This window comes from Mustelus asterias, chromosome 9, assembly GCF_964213995.1.
Source record: "Mustelus asterias chromosome 9, sMusAst1.hap1.1, whole genome shotgun sequence".
NCBI lineage: Eukaryota > Metazoa > Chordata > Chondrichthyes > Carcharhiniformes > Triakidae > Mustelus > Mustelus asterias.
In genome coordinates, this window is record NC_135809.1 from 5,914,451 (window position 1) to 5,932,656 (window position 18,206).

Here is an 18,206-nt window from a genome sequence, read left to right on the forward strand (position 1 = left end):
GATGCTCACATCTCAAGAACAATGTTTTTAGAAAGAATCTTGACGAGGGGGTGGCATTTACCAAAATGACACCAGGGAGAGGGGAGTCAGTGAGGTGGAGCAGCTAAAACCAACTGGAATTGTTCCCCTTGGAGCAGAAAAGTTAATGGAAGATTTAATTGAGGTTTTCAGAATGATGTTGGGTTTGACAGAGTAAAGACGGAGGAACTGTTTTTGCAGTAAACGCTGAGAATACGCAGCGTATCGGGTATCATCCTGGAACGTTAACTGTTTCTCTCTCCGCAGGTGCCGGCCGAGCACTTCCAGTATTTTCTGTCTCAATTTCAGATTTCCAGCATTGGCATGTATTTTGCTTTGTACAGATTTATGGATCAGGATGTGCAGATGAAATGAATTATTTATGCTCCAAGGGGATGTGATATCATTGGAAAGGGTGCAGAGGGGATTTGCTGGGATGTTCCCTGGGCTGGAGAGTTTTAGCCATGAAGATAGACAGGATAGACTGGTGGTGTTTTCCTTGGAGCAGAGCAGACTACAGGGGGGACATGACTGAGAACCTTTTCCCCTTGGTGGAGGGATCAATGACCAGGGGGCACAGATTTAAGGTAATGGACCGGTTCTGAGGAGATAGAATCTCTGCAGCCTATCTGTGTTTGTTTGCTATGTAAAATATAAGAACATTTTCAATAAACATATTTTAAAAAACGCTACAGCCCCACACTGTCCCTCCCTCCCACACCTCTGTCCCTCTCTCTCTCACTCCCTCCCACACTGTCCCTCTCCCCTTCCTTCCCCCCACACTCTGTCCCACCCCCCCCCACACTCTGTCCCACCCCCCCCACACTCTGTCCCTCCCTCCCTCCCACACTCCCTCACACTCTGTCTCCCTCTCCCTCCCCCTCCCTCACACTCTGTCCCTCCCTCACACACTCTGTCCCTCCCTCCCGCCCTCCCACACTCGGTCCCTCCCTCCCGCCCTCCCACACTCGGTCCCTCCCACACTCGGTCCCTCCCTCCCTCCCACACTCGGTCCCTCCCTCCCTCCCACACTCTGTCCCTCCCTCCCTCCCACACTCTGTCCCTCCCTCCCTCCCACACTCTGTCCCTCCCACACTCTGTCTGTCCCTCCCTCCCTCACTCTGTCCGTCCCTCACTCTGTCCGTCCCTCCCTCCCACACTCTGTCCGTCCCTCCCACACTCTGTCCGTCCCTCCCTCCCACACTCTGTCCGTCCCACACTCTGTCCGTCCCTCCCTCCCACACTCTGTCCGTCCCTCCCTCCCACACTCTGTCCGTCCCTCCCTCCCACACTCTGTCCGTCCCTCCCACACTCTGTCTGTCTGTCCCTCCCACACTCTGTCTCTCTCCCTCCCACACTCTGTCCCACACTCCCTCGCCCTCTCCCTCACACTCTCTCTCCCTCTCCCTCTCCCTCCCACATTCTGTCTCTCCCCCACACTCTGTATCACATTCATTGCTGCTTCCAGAGTTCAGCCAGGCAATGCCACCATCACGTGACTGCCGCTGAGGCCCCACCCCTGTACTAGACGGACAGGCGCTCTGGCCAATGAGCGTGGAGATATTGGGACGGGCGGGGCTATCGATGGACCAATCGGCGGCCAGTGCGGGGGCGGGACTGGCCGGACGTCACGTGATGAGGGGTGTCTGGCGGCCGGGGAGCGGCGAGGCGGCGGTGAGGGCCGGGTGAGTGAGTGAGAGGGGCCGCGGGGGAGGGAGAGACTGAGGGAGAGGGGCTGAGGGAAGCGCTGAGTGAGGGACAGGGAGAGTGAGGGGCGGCGGCGGCCGCCGGAGTGCTCGCCCTCATCGCAGTGTCCGCGTGTGCCCACTCTCCCGGGAGCGGCGCTCTGGCCCGGGGGGCGCGCAGGGCGCGGCGGCGAGCCCGGAGCGCGGGACCGTTAATGAAGCGCACGCTCGCCCGAGGCCAGTGGGGAGCGCGCCCCGGGGTGGGGAGGAGGTCACTTTTCCTCCTCACAGTCTGTCATTGTGTCTTCCCCCCCACCCCGCCCCAGTGCATCCCCTCTCCCCACTCACTGGTGCATTTCCCACCCACCCACCCAACGACCAGTGCATCTCCCCCCTCCCCACCCAACGACCAGTGCATCTCCCCCTCCCCACCAGTGCATCTCCCCCCTCCCTCCTCCCCACCCACCCACCCACCCATCCATCCACTGACTGGTGCACCCTCCCACCCACCAGTGCAATTCACTCCCCCTGTGCATCACTCCCCCCTCCCCTATCTCCAGTCACCCATCCCCTAGAGGTTCACTCATTGCCAGTGCAAGTTAAGGTGCAGAGTACCCTGAAGCCTAGACTGTCCAATCTCTCCATGCATGCTGATTTGCTGCATGCTTATGGAATTTTTTTATTTGTTTTCGATTAGAAGTATGGGAGGAACATGCCTGATGTGGAGTTGAATTTAGGAATTGATAAAAGATGTGCCGGATAAGCTTGGCAGCTCACCCAGCACCTGTATAAAGGCAGCTTATTGAATCCTGCGACCTGTAATTTGCAATTTGCAGTGTTCTTTATTTGTGCCATCACTAGAAATCTGACTTTGCAGCGATTAGCCCACTGATGTAATTCACACGGGTACGCAATGTGCTAAATTATAGAAATTAAAACAGAAAATGCTGAAAGGATTTGGAAGTGGCGAAGACACCTTGAAACATTGCTTTCTGCTGGTATTTTTAAACAAGACCCTGTTTTGTGATCGCTAATCTTCATGGAAGCAGATGAGACCAATTCAAGAGGATGCAGAGTTATTGACTCGGTCTGTTGAAATATAAATTCACCTTCTGACTTTACCATGATGTTGAACATACTGCCCTGGAATGGTATCAAAATATCCATGTTTCATTATGTCGAGACTGGGCGGTTCAGAACAAGGTGGCATAATCTTGCAGCAAGAGCCAGGCTGTTCAGGGAAAGCTGGAAGCATTTTTGTTTTATCAGATAAGGTTACTAAGTCTGGTACCCTACTCTAAAAGGTCATGCATGCTGCTTTATACAAAATTTTCAAGACTGACCGTAATAGAATTTTGTTTGAAGGCTTTGAGATACAGGGGAATGACAACAGGTTGATACAAATCACTGATGGGTAACCTAGGCTAGTGAGTGGGCTGCATGAGTGGCCCTCTTTCATCTCCATGGACCGCAAGATTGAAATCAGGCTCGTTCGCTAACCATGACCCCGTGAATAAAATTGAGTATAAATAAATTTAATACAGCTGACTATTTCATAAGGTGCTGTAGAAGATGCTGAATCATTTGTATATTAATAGAACTATCATCAATGTCAAATGGGGAAAGTGTAAATATTTATTTTCTTTTTGAGTGCAGAGGGAGCTCATGGCTCACCGCTAATCTTGTGTGCAATCCGCATTTCACTTGTCCTTGCTTTAAGTGCATATTACTTCAGTCATACCGGTAGGAAAAAAAACCCACATGGCTGGCAATCAGCGGAATGTGGCAACACTGCACGAGGGCAGTAGTCAACAAAATGTCTCATGGACTGCACTCAGACCCAATTGGGATGCATGGGCAGCACGGTGGCACAGTGGTTAACACTGCTGCCTCACAGCGCCAGGGACCTAGGTTCGATTCCCAGCTTGGGTCACTATCTGTGTGAAGTTTGCACGTTCTCCCCATGTCTGCACGGGTTTCTTCCGGGTGCTCCGGTTTCCTCCCACAATCTGAAAGACGCACTGATCAGGTGCATTGACCCAAACAGGCGGCGGAGTGTGGCGACTGGGGCAATTTCACAGCAACTTAATTGCAGTGTTAATGTAAGTCTTTCTTGTGACTAATAAATAAACTTTTACTTTAAACTTTATGTGGCTCCCGGGCCTCAGGTTGCCCTTCATTGGTTGCACAGAATCATGAAATGGGTGTGATTGACTCAATGATCTCCTGTTCCTCAGAGAGCTAAATGAGGCAGCAGATTTATTGGGAGCTTTTCTATGAATAGGGACTACTATATGAAATGAAGTGCTGTACTTAAAAGTGCATCAGGTTAATATTTCAAGGGGATTGAAATAGGCCAGAATAGATCTCTGTCCACCATCTGGTGAGTCAGAACCGTAGGTACAGAGCTGCTGTCAGGCTGGAAATTGGTGGAGTTGAATATTTTGGGACGCAAGTATTTTAAAAGCCAGTTGCTTCAAATAAATGCTGCCTGCATTACTTCTGTTTATATATCTACCTATAAACCTTCAGAGATAACATGTTTTAGTGGCGTCTGTACGTTATATTTACTGTGGTATGGCCTTTGAGTTGAAGGGCACCAATAAGGAAAGAGCAAACTTTGTTACATCCGTCACTTTCCCCGTGTGCTATGGACACCAGCTGTGTATAGCTATTTACATCAGGCACTGCATGTTATTTCTGGTGCAAGAGCACTATGGTTATCGATATTAATTGAGCGACCTGGGAGATGAGATTGCAGCACGGCAAGTAGTGAAATTGAATTCCTTCAATCTGCTCATTTGCATCAGAAAGATGTTGAATTGACACATCAAATGTTTTCGTACACAGCCTGGGCTGCCTGTGAATTAATCCCACCCTTGGTGGTTAATTGATGCTGTCCTCTGAAATGGCGTTCGACCCCGTTTCAGGGCAAAAAAAATATGCCCACCTCATTTTGAGGCCTCTCTTTTTTGTTTTAAACAGTCGAGCAGATGCATTTTTGTGTTGACATGCATGTTTAAAGCAATTCAGGCTGGGGGAGACAAGCTGCTGATTTTTGTAGTTTTGAGTGTGAAATCATAGAAACCCTACAGTACAGAAAGAGGCCGTTCGGCCCATCGAGCCTGCACCGACCACAATCCCACCCAGGCCCCACCCCCATATCCCTACATATTTTACCCACTAATCCCTCTAATCTACGCATCCCAGGACACTAAGGGGCAATTTTAGCATGGCCAATCAACCTAACCCGCACATCTTTGGACTGTGGGAGGAAACCGAAGCACCCGGAGGAAACCCACGCAGACACGAGGAGAATGTGCAAACTCCACACAGACAGTGACCCAAGCCGGGAATTGAACCCAGGTCCCTGGAGCTGTGAAGCAGCAGTGCTAACCACTGTGCTACCGTGCCGCCCCTAACCCTAACTGTGGGTTTGAATCTGTTCGAGAAACAATTTATCTTGCGAATGTCTTGCCCAAAGTGTCAGTCATGGTTCAGTTGGTAATAGCCTTGACTCTGAGTCAAGGTTGTGAGTTCCTGTTCCATTCTTAAGAGTCATGATGTGGAGATGCCGGCGTTGGACTGGGGTAAACACAGTAAGAAGTCTAACAACGCCAGGTTAAAGTCCAACAGGTTTATTTGGTAGCAAAAGCCACACAAGCTTTCGGAACAGGCAGTTCCTTCGTCAGGTGGGTGGGAGTTCTGATCACAAACAGGGCACAAAGACACAAACTCAATTTACATGAATAATGATTGGAATGTGAGTCTTTACAGCTAATCAAGTCTTAAAGGTACAGACAATGCGAGTGGAGGGAGCTTTAAGCACAGGTTAAAGAGATGTGTATTGTCTCCAGACAGGACAGCTCGTGAGATTTTGCACTATACACATGAGACAATTTTCATAGTAACTTCATTGCAGTGTTAATGTAAGCCTACTTGTGACACTAATAAATAAACTTTAAAAACAAATGATCTGGTCATTGTCTAATTGCTGCTTGTGGGAGCTTGCTGTGTACAAATTGGTAGTGTTATTTCCTGCATTGGAACAGGGCAACACTCCTAAGTACTTTACTGGTTAAAGGCGTGCTGTTCTGAAGCTAATAGTATGTTATTAGTTTGTATTCTGATCTTGGATATGGTGGATAATTTTTGGGATTGTTTCATTCTTATTCCTATTCCAAAGGTAATATAAAATGGCCAGCTTGAAACAAAATTAAGAAATGGTTGTAAGACCCGACAATATTTTTCACCTTGTATGTGCAGGCATTGTTTCAAGTTATCAATATGTCCTTAATGCAATCCATTGGCACAAGAAGTTCCTTGCAATTTTCTTTTGAATGGAGAGTGCAAGTCCAATACAACAACCGCACACAATTTGAGCAGTGTGTGAATGAGATCTGTGGTTAATGCTAGTTGGCCTGTGTTCATAGTTAGCAGAACGAAGGCGACTTTACTTTCGGCAAGTGGAGGCAACGAGCAGGTTGGCGAAACTAATGATCTCAAGATGAAAAATAAACATTTTCACAGCAGCATGTTTGGAGTGCTTTGAGATGGCCGATTTTAAAGTGAGGAGTATTGTCTAATCATTTTCTTTCTAGTCCACTCAGAAGAAGGTTTTTCACAGGTAACAGTGAAAATGGGATTTGAATCAGTAGTTAAACACTGTTACTGTGGTACATATTCCATTGGCTTGGCGAGTCAGATACAGAGAAGGCTCTTACCAATGTAGAACAGTCTTTTCTACTGGTTATGGAGCTGGTGACCAGGTAGAATGTTCTTGCAAACTTCCCATCACTAAAACCATTCCACTTTTATTTAGTTTTCTAGGTGAGAAGGTTTTATTTTGCTAACAGTCGCCAGAGAGAGTGATACCAAAGGGACAGTTGCACTAACAAGAACTTCCATTTGTATAGGGCCCTTAATGTAATGGAATATCTCAAAATGCTTTACAGGAACATTATGGAACAAAACTTGACCACAAGCTACATAAGGAGAAATTAGGTTAGAATGGCAGAATCTTGGTCAGTAGGTTTTAAAGAGTATCTTAAAGGAGAAAAGAAAGACAGAGTATATAGGGAGAGAATTCCAGGGCTCCAGGCAGCTGAAGACACATCCGTCAACTATGGAGCAATTAATATTGGAATTACTCAATAGGTCTGCGTTTGTGGAATCCAGCAATCTGGAGGGGAGGGGGATTGCTATAGGGCCGAGGAAAATTAGAAATTGGGAAAAGGTGAGGCCACGAAGGAATTTGTCTTCCTTAAGTTTCATTGTTTAACCAGGAGTCAATCTGGATCAGTGTGCACAGGGCAGGTGGGCGAACGGAACGTGGTGTGAGTTGAGACATGAGCAGCAGAGTTTTGAATGATCTGAGGTTTGTGGATGATAGATTGTGCAAGACTGGGCAGGAGTGTGTTGGAGTAATTAAGTCTGGAGGTAGCAGGGCATGAGTAAGGGTTTCAGCAGTGGATAAACTGAGGCAGTGTTGAAGTGGGTGATGTTATGGAGGTGGAAATAGTTGGCCTTAATGCTGTGGTAAAATGCTCAACTTGAGACCATATATTAACAAGGTAATGGATCATCTGGTTCAGTCTCAGACAGTTGCCAGTGAGAGTGATACAAAGGGACAGTGCATATGCACCAAAACAATAACTTCTGCATTCCAATATTTAATTGGAGGAAACTTCTACTCATCCGGTGTGAAATCGGCAATATTCTGATGTATCCTCTGCTGTTTATATTACAGATCAACTCTTAACCATTTGACTTTGTTAATATGCTTTTGCTTATCTGACTGCTAATCTGCAAAAGTTTAACTTATGCTTCCTTGCAATACAGCTTATGTTCATTAATGAAAGAAGGCATTAAACCTTCCTGATCTGGAAGTGGTTTGGCATTATAAACAAGTTTATAAAGCAACTTGGTCATGTGTTGCCGTTAACTTTTAAATATATTCTAACGATACCAACCCAATCTCAGAAGCTGGGGATCAGCTAGGTTTCTGTGAAAAAAGTATGTGAATCACAAGGCAGTTTTGAAAATAGTTGCAGCCATGATGGAGTTTCTGGGAAGATAAACAAGAGAGGATTGAATGTAATTTCATGGCTACACACAACCTTCAATCTAAAATGCATAAAGTGATATTTTTGGCTCTCAGAAGAGTACTGTTTCCTAAGTGTGCTCAAATCCATAACATTCAATTTACAAATAAAGTAACTGGAAATGCTTACAATTTAAGGAAATTGTATATATTTTTTGGATTCAGAAGATTTATTTAGAAGCAAGTTAGTCTCTGGAGGGGATACTGGCATGAGGTATGCTCCGTACAATTTATAATCCAGCATAAAGATAGTGGGTAAAGGAGGGAGGGGGAAACGAGGGATCTGGTTTCCTTCAGCTGGCCCCGGGTGCCTCCTGGTACTTGGCTGTATAGTTAGTAAGGGAATACTGCATACCTCCAATTATAGCAGCAAAAATTGAGTAAGATGGATGGACAAAGCACAATAAACAGGGGAGATCCATTTTAGTGCTGTTACCAACATGGAAATTTTCACATAATATCATAGTGATACCAGACTGAGGTTATAACTATCAGGAAAGATTGAACAAACTGGGGCTCTTTTCTCTCCTGAGGCTTCACATTATGAAATAGTTTGCTAGCATACATCTGGAGACATTTCCATGAACAGGTGAGGATGGAAACACTAGCATGGATCTGTTGGGGCAAAAGGACTATTTCTGCATTATGAACTCCTTGTAATTTACCTTTAAATCAGTTTGAGCTCTTGCTCTGAGTCCTTAAAAGACTATTTCCCTTTATAAACATTGGAAGCAATTCATGTTTGAACTGCGCAACATATATGAACTCCAGCATGCTAACTGCAACAATGATAGACTTTCACATCCTGCTCTTGTGACACGGCTCCACATGATGGAAATATTCCCTGCTGCTTTTTATTAATCATACATAAGTGACATAAGAAAGTATTTAACATACATTCATATTGGAATGTGATGCATTTAATCTTCTGAGAACAGTAAATACCTCAAGAAAATTGGGTCTATTAATTACATTAATTTTGATATTAAGTGAGTTTGACACAATGATATTCTCTATATTTCTCAGTAGAGAACTCTCAGCTATAATTATAGAAACCCTAAAGTGCAGAAGGAGGCTCTTCAGCCCATCGAGCCTGCACTGACAGCAATTCCACCCAGACTCTATCCCCATAACCCCACGTATTTACCCTGTTAATCCCCCTGATACTAAGGGGCAATTTGGCAACCTAACCCGCACTTCTTTGGATTGTGGGAGGAAATCGGAGCACCCAGAGGAAACCCACACCGACACGGGGAGAATGTGCAAACTCCACACAAACAGTCACCCAAGGTTTGAATTCAGCCTGGGTCCCTGGCGCTGTGAAGCAGCAGTGCTAGCCACTGTGCCACCGCGTGCTGCATCATGTAGAGATCATTTTTCACACTATAGAAGAAAGAATTAACCTCTCATTAAGTGACCAACGCAAAGACACAAATTTGCACATTTTAACCTTGGTGTGATTCCAAATACAGGAACTTCATTGCAGTGTTAATGTAAGCCTACTTGTGACACTAATAAATAAACTTAAACTTAATATGTTGATCAATGATCAAACATGCCACTTCATGAGCCAAAATTTGACAGCAAAGTTGCTTGTGAGATTTTAAAAAGCCTAGTTTATTGTGACAAAGCTAAATACTAATACTGGAAAACTAAAATCCGATCAGAGAATGCTGGAAATCCTCTGCAGGTCTGACCATAAGACAGAGGAGCAGAATTAGGCCACTCGGCCCATCGAGTCTGCTCCGCTATTCAGTCATGGCTGACATTTTTCTCATCCCCATTCTCCTTTTCCCCATAACCTCTGATCCCCTTATTAATCAAGAACCTATCTATCTCTGTCTTAAAGACACTCAATGACCTGGCCTCCACAGCCTTCTGCGGTAAAGAGTTAAAGAGTTTCACAGATTCACCACTCTCTGGCTGAAGAAATTCCTCCTCATCTCTGTTTTAAAGGATCGTCCCTTTAGCCTGAGGTTGTGCCCTTTGGTTCTAGTTTTTCCTTTTAGTGGAAACATCCTCTCTACGTCCACTCTATCCAGGCCTCGCAGTATCCTGTAAGTTTCAATAAGATCCCCCCTCATCTTTCTAAACTCCAACGAGCACAGACCCAGAGTCCTCAAACATTCCTCATACGACAAGCTCTTCATTCCAGGGATCTTTCTTGTGAACCTCCTCTGGATCCTTTCCAAGGCCAGCGCATTCTTCCTTAGATATGGGGCCCAAAACTGCTCACAATACTCCAAATGGGGTCTGACCAGAGCCTTATACAGCCTCAGAAGTACATCCCTGCTCTTGTATTCTAGCCCTCTCGACATGAATGCTAACATTGAATTTGCCTTCCTAACTGCCGACTGAACCTGCATGTTAACCTTAAGAGAATCTAGAACAGGGACTCCCAAGTCCCTTTGTGTTTCTGATTTCCTAAGCATTTCCCCATTTGGAAAATAGTCCATCCCTCCGTTCTTCCTTCCAAAGTGCATAACCGTACACTTTTCCACATTGTATTCCGTCTGGTTCAACTGTGTAGAGAGAAACAAAACTAATATTTCTGGCCAGTGGCCTTTTGTCAGAACTCTGTTTTTCTCTGTCCACAGATGCTGCCATACCTGCTGAGCACTTATTAGTATTTTTCCTGTTTTTATTCTGGATTTTTATTACGTGGTTCTTGATGCCGTAAAAACATTCAGCTTATCTCTCAAATGAGTAATGGGGGATATGAATTTCCGTACCAGCGTGATGCTTGGCATGTAAGCTGTACGTCCCAGCAATTAGCTGATCATAACAAACAGCATGTCCCAGCAATGGACAAGCTACAAACCGTACCCAACCAGTCCATACAAGAAAAACTCTCAACACCGTCCAACATTGATGTGATTCTGCAATTGGACAATATTTGTTAAATAATCCTCAGAATTACGCTGACAACCAATTTAAGCTTCAGTCAGGCTCGCAGTATGGCATATTTACATGTGCTGGAAGCTACATATATTAATACTCAGGGCCATGTTCTTTGCAGACAGAACATGTACAAATGATGATTACATGTAGGGCGGCACGATGGCACAGTGATATGGTCCCCGGAAGGGTAGGGGGCTTTAGTTCAATCAGGCAGCATGGTCGGTGCAGGCTTGGAGGGCCGAAGGGCCTGTTCCTGTGCTGTAAGGTTCTTTGTTCTTTCGTTAACACTGCTGCCTCACAGCTCTAGGGACCCCCTCCCCCGTCTGCGTGGGTTTCCTCCGGGTGCTCCGGTTTCTTCCCACAGTTTGAAAACATGCTAGTTGGGTGCATTGGCCATGCTAAATTGCCCCTCAGTGTACCCGAACAGGCACCGGACTGTGGCGACTAGGGGACTTTAACAGTAACTTCATTGCAGCGTTAACGTAAGCCTACTTGTGACTAATAAATAAACTTTAACTTTTTTTAACTTTATGCTCACATCTTGTGAATGTTTCAGCTAAACAAAGTAAGTGACAGCCATTTGCTAACTCATTCTTCAAGGCAATGCGTTGACCAATCGGGGTCAAACTGTCCAGTTTAAATTTCAAACCTTGCCTCTCCCCTTATATACAACATTCAATTTTCCTTCCTAATCACTTGCTGTACCCTGTTTCTCTTGCCTTGAAAACCTTATTCATGGTTTTGCTACCTCCAGACTTGACTATCCAATGCTTTCCTGAATGGCCGCCCATCTTCCATCCTCTTATCAACTTCAATTCATTAAAACTGTGCTGTCCAAGTTGTGTTCCTTTACTGACCTGCATTGCCTCCCAGTCTGACAACACCTCGATTTTAAATTTTTCGTTCTTGTGCCATGGCCCCTTACCGGCACCCCTCCCCACCCCCTGAAACATCTTTGTAACTTCAAGCCCCAGAGTTTCCCTAGATCTTTATGGTTCTCCAACACTGAGGAGGCGATGGCCAGTGGTATCATTGCTAGACTATTAATCCAGAAACTCGGCTAATGTTCTGGGGGACCCGGGTTCGAATCCCGCCACGGCAGATGGTGGAATTTGAATTCAATAAAAATATCCGGAATTAAGAATCTATTGATGATCATGAAACCGTTGTCGATTGTCGGAAAAACCCATCTGGTTCGCTACTGTGACTTTAGGGATGGAAATCTGCCGCCATTGCCCGGTCTGGCCTACATGTGACTCCAGGGCCACAGCAACATCGTTGACTCTAGCAAACCACTCAGTTCAAGGGCAACTAGGGATGGGTAATAAATGCTGGTCAGGCAGCGACGCCCATGTCCCACGAATGAATAATACTGGTGTTCTTGCATGTGTTCTGATGCGTGCAAGACAGAAAACTTTGACGTATCTCTTTTCTTTCAGCAATATTCAAGCTCTTATACGACCATTCCTAAGAAAGTTCCTTTACTGTGGGCTGCATGAAATTTGATCCCAATACTTCCAAACTGAGCTCAGTAATGTCGAAGCAATATTATCAGAACAAGAGCATATCCTGTTAAATAATGGACGTAGAGTGAAAAATGCTGAAATCAATGAAGTTGCTGACAAGTAGCTTCTGATACTCTAGGCTCTGCACAGATACTCCTGAGTGCAAATATATGCTCGCAGCATGATCTTCGACCCAGGAAACCTGCCTGTTCTTCATGAAGGATACTGTTGTCTTCTGGTTTGTCTGAACATCATCGTGCTGAAGACCTTGTCGAGTAGACAGCAGTGTTATGTCCCTCCAGACGTTCTGGCTGCCAAGAACCCCTCTCTTTGCCAACTTGATAATTACTCTCCACCTCCAGCCATCTAGGACCTCTTCCACATTCCAGAAATCTGGAACAGGTCCGTGAGCTCTGTTGTGGTGATGTTCGTGCCATGTTTCAATAGCTCAGCTGGTATCTTGTTGGTTGCAGATGCCTTTTGTTCTTTAGGCTCTTTGATCTGGCAGATTCTCCCAGCTTGTCATCACGCAAACCAGCCTCCCATCCATTGACTCTGTCTACACTTCCCGCTGCTTTGGAAAAGCAGCCAGCATAATTAAGGACCTCGCGCACCCCAGACATTCTCTCTCCCATCTTCTTCCATCAGGAAAAAGGTACAAGAGTCTGAAAACACATACCAACCAACTCAAGAACAGCTTCTCCCCTGCTGCCATCAGATTTTCGAATGGACCTTCATATATTAAGTTGATCTTTCCCTACACCCTAGCTTTGACTGTAATACTATATACTGCATCCTTTCCTTTCCTTCTCCCCTACGTCCTCTATGAACAGTATGCTTTGTTTTTTCACTGTATCCCAAAACTAGTGACAATAATAAATCAAATCAAAAAGCTGCTGAAGTGCTTTGCTGTCATCCAACATGATCATGGAATGGGGACTGGGCTGATTGAGGAATTCCCCAAAACTGTTCCGTCCACCTTCCCTCATGCACCTCATTCGTCAATAGCCTCCTGCTGTCTTTGGTACAGTGGTGTTGTTGCTTCTTGTATCTGTCAGGCCCCGTACAATCCTGGACTGTGTCTTGAAGTTGTTCTGACTTGCTGCTGCTTCTGCCTCACTGCCTTTTAAATTTGGTGTTGCTATTAAAATAAGACAATTTGTCACTTTGCTTGGGAAACTATTACACCGACAAGAAAGCTTGCAATTATTTGGTGCCTATCACAACATTAGGATGTCCCAAAGCACTTTATAGCCAGTAAAACACTTTTGAAATGCGGGGACTTGACGGCCAAGCCCACACACCTGATAGAATTTCTCCTGCTGCTCCGATGATTTCTTACACCCACCTGCTGGTTGCATTGTGACTTTTTAAAAACCCTTTAAAAATGTTGGCTATACAGCCAAGAAAGTATGAAGAAAGGACTCGTAGCTCCATCAAGTAGTCCCAGGCTGTTTCTTTTGGCAGCCTTCTATCTTAAGTGATTGTTTGCTCCTTGGTGGGCAGCTCTGTTAAACATGGCCAGGTGTGGCTCAGGAACCCCAGTCTGCCTGCTGCAAATGAAGGCAGCGGGTTGAGGAGGTGGTCCCAGGCTAGAAACCTAAACTTGTAAATTTCCCTGAGTCTTCAGTTGGTTGCTGCATCTTGGATAGATAGCTGACTGAAATTGAGAACTTGGCATGTGAAAATTTGTGTATACTCAGTGGGGGCAAAATTGTTTGTGTGTGTGTGAGAGCTAACTCCTCCGAGCCCGGTGTCCCTTCACCAGATTCCCTTTATTTACTAACTTATCTCCACTCCTAAGAGTGCTTCAGATACAAAGTCAGAATCCAGAGTGCCAGTAGCCCTGACGCTCCTCAATATACACACAGGTGAGACTCTCTGATTGGGCAGGCAATCATTTACCTCAATCAGGGAGCTTGTACTCCAAGATGCCGACCTCATGGGCCTCGTTGGGGTCATTACAGTGGGTTTGCGATTTACCAAACAAAGGCAAAGTGTGTAAGTAATGTTATCATGCTGTCTCTGGCTTGTTGAACTTTTGGTAATTAGTGGTTTTATTTCAGGTCATTTATTGTCAGTAGCAAAGGTTTTTTTTTTAAGGATTAATTCCTTTTGCTCAACGTTCAAGAATGATGAGACAACCAGCATTCACATTTTATTTAAAATGTGTTAATACATCAGTGTACTGGGCTGTCACAAGATGTGCTTTATGAAGCCAAATGCATTGAAGAAATACACTGATGACCGTAAACATTTCATGCAGATCTGATTTTTGAGAGCCAGGGTTCAGATTTACTTTAGCCCTTCTGTGATTCTCACAAGGGGACTTTCCCCTCGTGAGTTATAAAACAGATTTTTTTTTTTGAAACACTGAACTGTATTGTGTGGTCATGAAAAGCTGCATTTTTTTCTGAATTAGCAGCCCACTCGAGGTCAAGCATTTGACATAGCCATCATACTTTCCCATTATAACACAACACTTTGTTCCACAGCTTTTTAAGCTTCTGTTTTCAATTAGACCATGAACTGAAAAATTCATTCAATTAATATTGCTGTTTTGTTGCTCTCTCCTAACTTGGCATGCATCCTCTTTGTAGCCCCAATCTCCGTATTTAAAAACATTATTCTGAAAAATGTCATTGCTGTGGTTTTGATAGCCAGATATAAATGGTGTGGATGTCTTTTAAAAAGTGCTGTATAATTTTTAGGGTACAAAATATCATACATCTGTTTTGAAGAGTTTAGGTCTGAGTGAGAATGTATTGAAAGATGGGGATATAAATGGATGAGGTGGCCAGAGTTGGTATTCTATGGCTGCCAGGGCTTGCCGGAATGTTGGCGTAGAAACTCATTCTTTGATATTGAATCATAGAATCCCTACAGTGCCAAAGGAGGCCATTCGGCCCATCGAACCTGCACCGACAACAATCCCACACAGGCCCTACCCCATATATTTACCATGCTACTTCTCTGACACTAGGGTCAATTTAGCATGATCAATCAACCTAACCCGCACATCTTTGGACTGTGGGAGGAAACAGGAGCACCCGGAGGAAACCCACACAGACACGGGGAGAATGTGCAAACTCCACACAGCCGGTCACCCGAGGCTGGAATTGAATCCGGGTCACTGGTGCTGTGAGGCAGCAGTGCTAACCACTGTGCTACCGTACTGCCCCAAATCAAAGTGGAGAATGTGGGCATCAATCCCACTACCTCTCACATGCAAAGCGAGGGCTCTACCATTTGAGCTAATTCCTCCTATATTACCAGGTGAAAGAAAGTGATCTCACTTCTCTGCCCTTTCCTGTTACCAGAGTGCTGAGACTTGAACAAGGGGTTGAACCCACTTAAGACTATACAGTTTTAATTTGGTGGAAGGCAGCATGTTTTATATGCTTATGTCATGAACTCTATCTTGCTGTGTTAAATTGCTTCCTTAGCGGATAGTGCATTTCAGTGACATGCATCTGCTCCGAAGTTTTAGGATCTCAAAGTTTGAAAGCAGGCAGTTGCTGCCAAAACACTGATTTTTTTTTGCTCATTTCTAATTGAAGCCAGTACAGCTGACATCTGCTGATGAGGGTTGCAGGCTAAATTATAAGGGCGAGCTTTTTTTTTCCAGAAGAACTTTGCTGAAGTTATTTGTGGTAAAACGTAAGTGTTTCACAGTTTTCCAAATTGATTCTTTTCAGTTACCGTTACTCTGTTGTATCTTGCATGCATTTATTAAGTCGGAAACAGCTTGAGTTTTCTTTGTAATTGAAAGCAGAAAATGCTGGAAATACTCAGTTCAGGCAACATTTGTGGAGAGAGAAACAGTTAAGATTTCAAGTTGGTGACTTTTCACCAGGTTCAGTTTCACCAGTTCTGATAAAAGGTCACTGACCTGAAAGGTTAACTCAGTTTCTCGCTCCATGGAGGCTGCCAGACCTGCTGAGTATTTCCAGCATTTTCTATTTTTATTTCAGATCTTTTGTGTTGTCTGGAAATTGGGCATTTTAACTAGTTTGTACTAAAACTCGTTTACCCAGGTGCTCTTAATCAATTTGCGATTTATACTGAAATAAACTTTGTCTTTGTGACAATACTTTTGGTACCAAACATCAACAAAACACCTTGATTAAATGAAACTTTAAACAAAAACTATTCTCGCACATTTATCTGAGAACCAGATACTACCCCCATGAGGTTGAACTGGCTAGGCTCGCTCCACCAGGCATGAATCTTGATCTTGGGTCTTCGCTGAGTTCCAAACTCAGGGTCTTCCACGTGGCGAAAGTTGGTCTCGCGTCTTCGCCGATTCTTTGCTGGATCCTTGCTATGTCTCTGCTGCAGGCACCAAAACTTCCCTGGGGAGGCCTCCAGGTGTTGTTCTTATCCCCCTCACATGCTTCTGGAAGGTTCTCTGGCTTCCAGCCAACGCAGTTACCGGATGGGGGGAGGGGTCGCAGCACCCAATGGGACAGCTGATTCCATATGTGACACATCTGGCCAATGTGGCATCCAGGACCCCCCAGTGAAATTGAAGTCAATGGGGAATCGGGGAGAGGAGAGACGTACCTAACGTAAATGAAAATGGTTGTGCTTGTTGGAAGTCAGTCATCTCAAACGGAGAGTATCGCTGCAGTTGTTTCTCGGGGTAGTATCCTAGGCCCAACCATCTTCAGCTGTTTAATCAGTGTCATTCCTTCCAGCATAAGGTTAGATGTGGGGAATGTTTGCTGATGATTGCAGTGCGTCCAGTACTATTCCTGGCTCGGATACTGAAGCAGTTGTGCTCACATGCAGCAAGATCTGGACAACATTCGGGTTGGATGAGTAAGCGGCAAATGAAATTCATGCTCCTCAAGTGCCACAAAGATCGTCCCAAAGAGATGTTTCTATCTTTACCGCCACAGCTTCAAGTCAAGATTCTTTTATCTTTCCTGCCACTGATGCGAAGTTACCATACCCCAGCACTATTGCCCTTTCTATGTGACGCCTCTGTTATCGCTTCAATAACGTATCTGGACTAGAGGTTTTAAGAGGTCTCTATGTTTGATTAGTTTATCAATTATCCATTAATATTTTGGTGGATATTAATATTTGCAACAAAGTTTCAAGTTTGCTGATGACACCACCGTAGTGGGTGGGATCTCAAACAATGACGAGACAGAGTACAGGAATGAGATAGAGAATCTGGTGAACTGGTGCGGCAACAATAATCTCTCCCTCAATGTCAACAAAACGAAGGAGATTGTCATTGACATCAGGAAGTATAGTGGAGAACATGCCCCTGTCTACGTCAATGGGGACGAAGTAGAAATGGTCAAGAGCTTCAAGTTTTCAGGTGTCCAGATCACCAACAACCTGCCTCTACTTTCTCAGAAGACTAAGGAAATTTGGCATGTCAGCTACGACTCTCACCAACTTTTACAGATGCATCATAGAAAGCATTCTTTCTGGTTGTATCTCAGCTTGGTATGGCTCCTGCTCTGCCCAAGACCACAAGGAACTACAGAAGGTCACGAATGTAGCCCAATCCATCACGCAAACCAGCCTCCCATCCATTGACCCTATCTACACTTCCCGCTGCCTCGGAAAAGCAGACAGCACAATTAAGGACCCCACGCACCCCAGAAGTACTCTCTTCCACCTTCTTCCATCAGGAAAAAGATACAAAAGTCTGAGGTCACGTACCAAGAACAGCTTCTTCCCTGCTGCCATCAGACTTTTGAATGGACCTAGCTCGCACTCTGATCTTTCTCTACACCCTAGCTATGACTATAACACATTCTGCACTCTCTCCCTTTCTCCTTTATGTACTGTATGCTTTGTCTGTATAGCATGCAAGAAACAATACTTTTCACTGTATACTAATACATGTGACAATAAATCAAATCAAAATCAAAAGCTTCTGCATCCTAGTTGATCTATAGATCCAAGCACATCCAAATTTATTACAACTGAAAGTCATAGCATCAGAGGCAAGTTTGGGAGCATGAAAGC

At 44.9% G+C, this 18,206-nt stretch overlaps 1 protein-coding gene across 15 annotated transcripts in view; it reads left to right on the forward strand.

The window, feature by feature from the left end:
* The first annotated feature begins 1,616 nt into the window (after positions 1–1,616).
* The window catches only part of ppfibp1b (PPFIA binding protein 1b), a 164,435-nt gene continuing 147,845 nt past the window's right edge, over positions 1,617–18,206 (forward strand). For 10 of the 15 annotated variants that reach the window (XM_078219571.1, XM_078219576.1, XM_078219575.1 and 7 more), the window contains exon 1: positions 1,630–1,703. The gene's annotated coding sequence lies outside the window, so the exon portion shown is untranslated. Of the gene's footprint in view, positions 1,704–18,206 lie in introns of all 15 variants that reach the window. The other 5 variants (XM_078219583.1, XM_078219591.1, XM_078219585.1 and 2 more) reach the window with 2 other exon arrangements.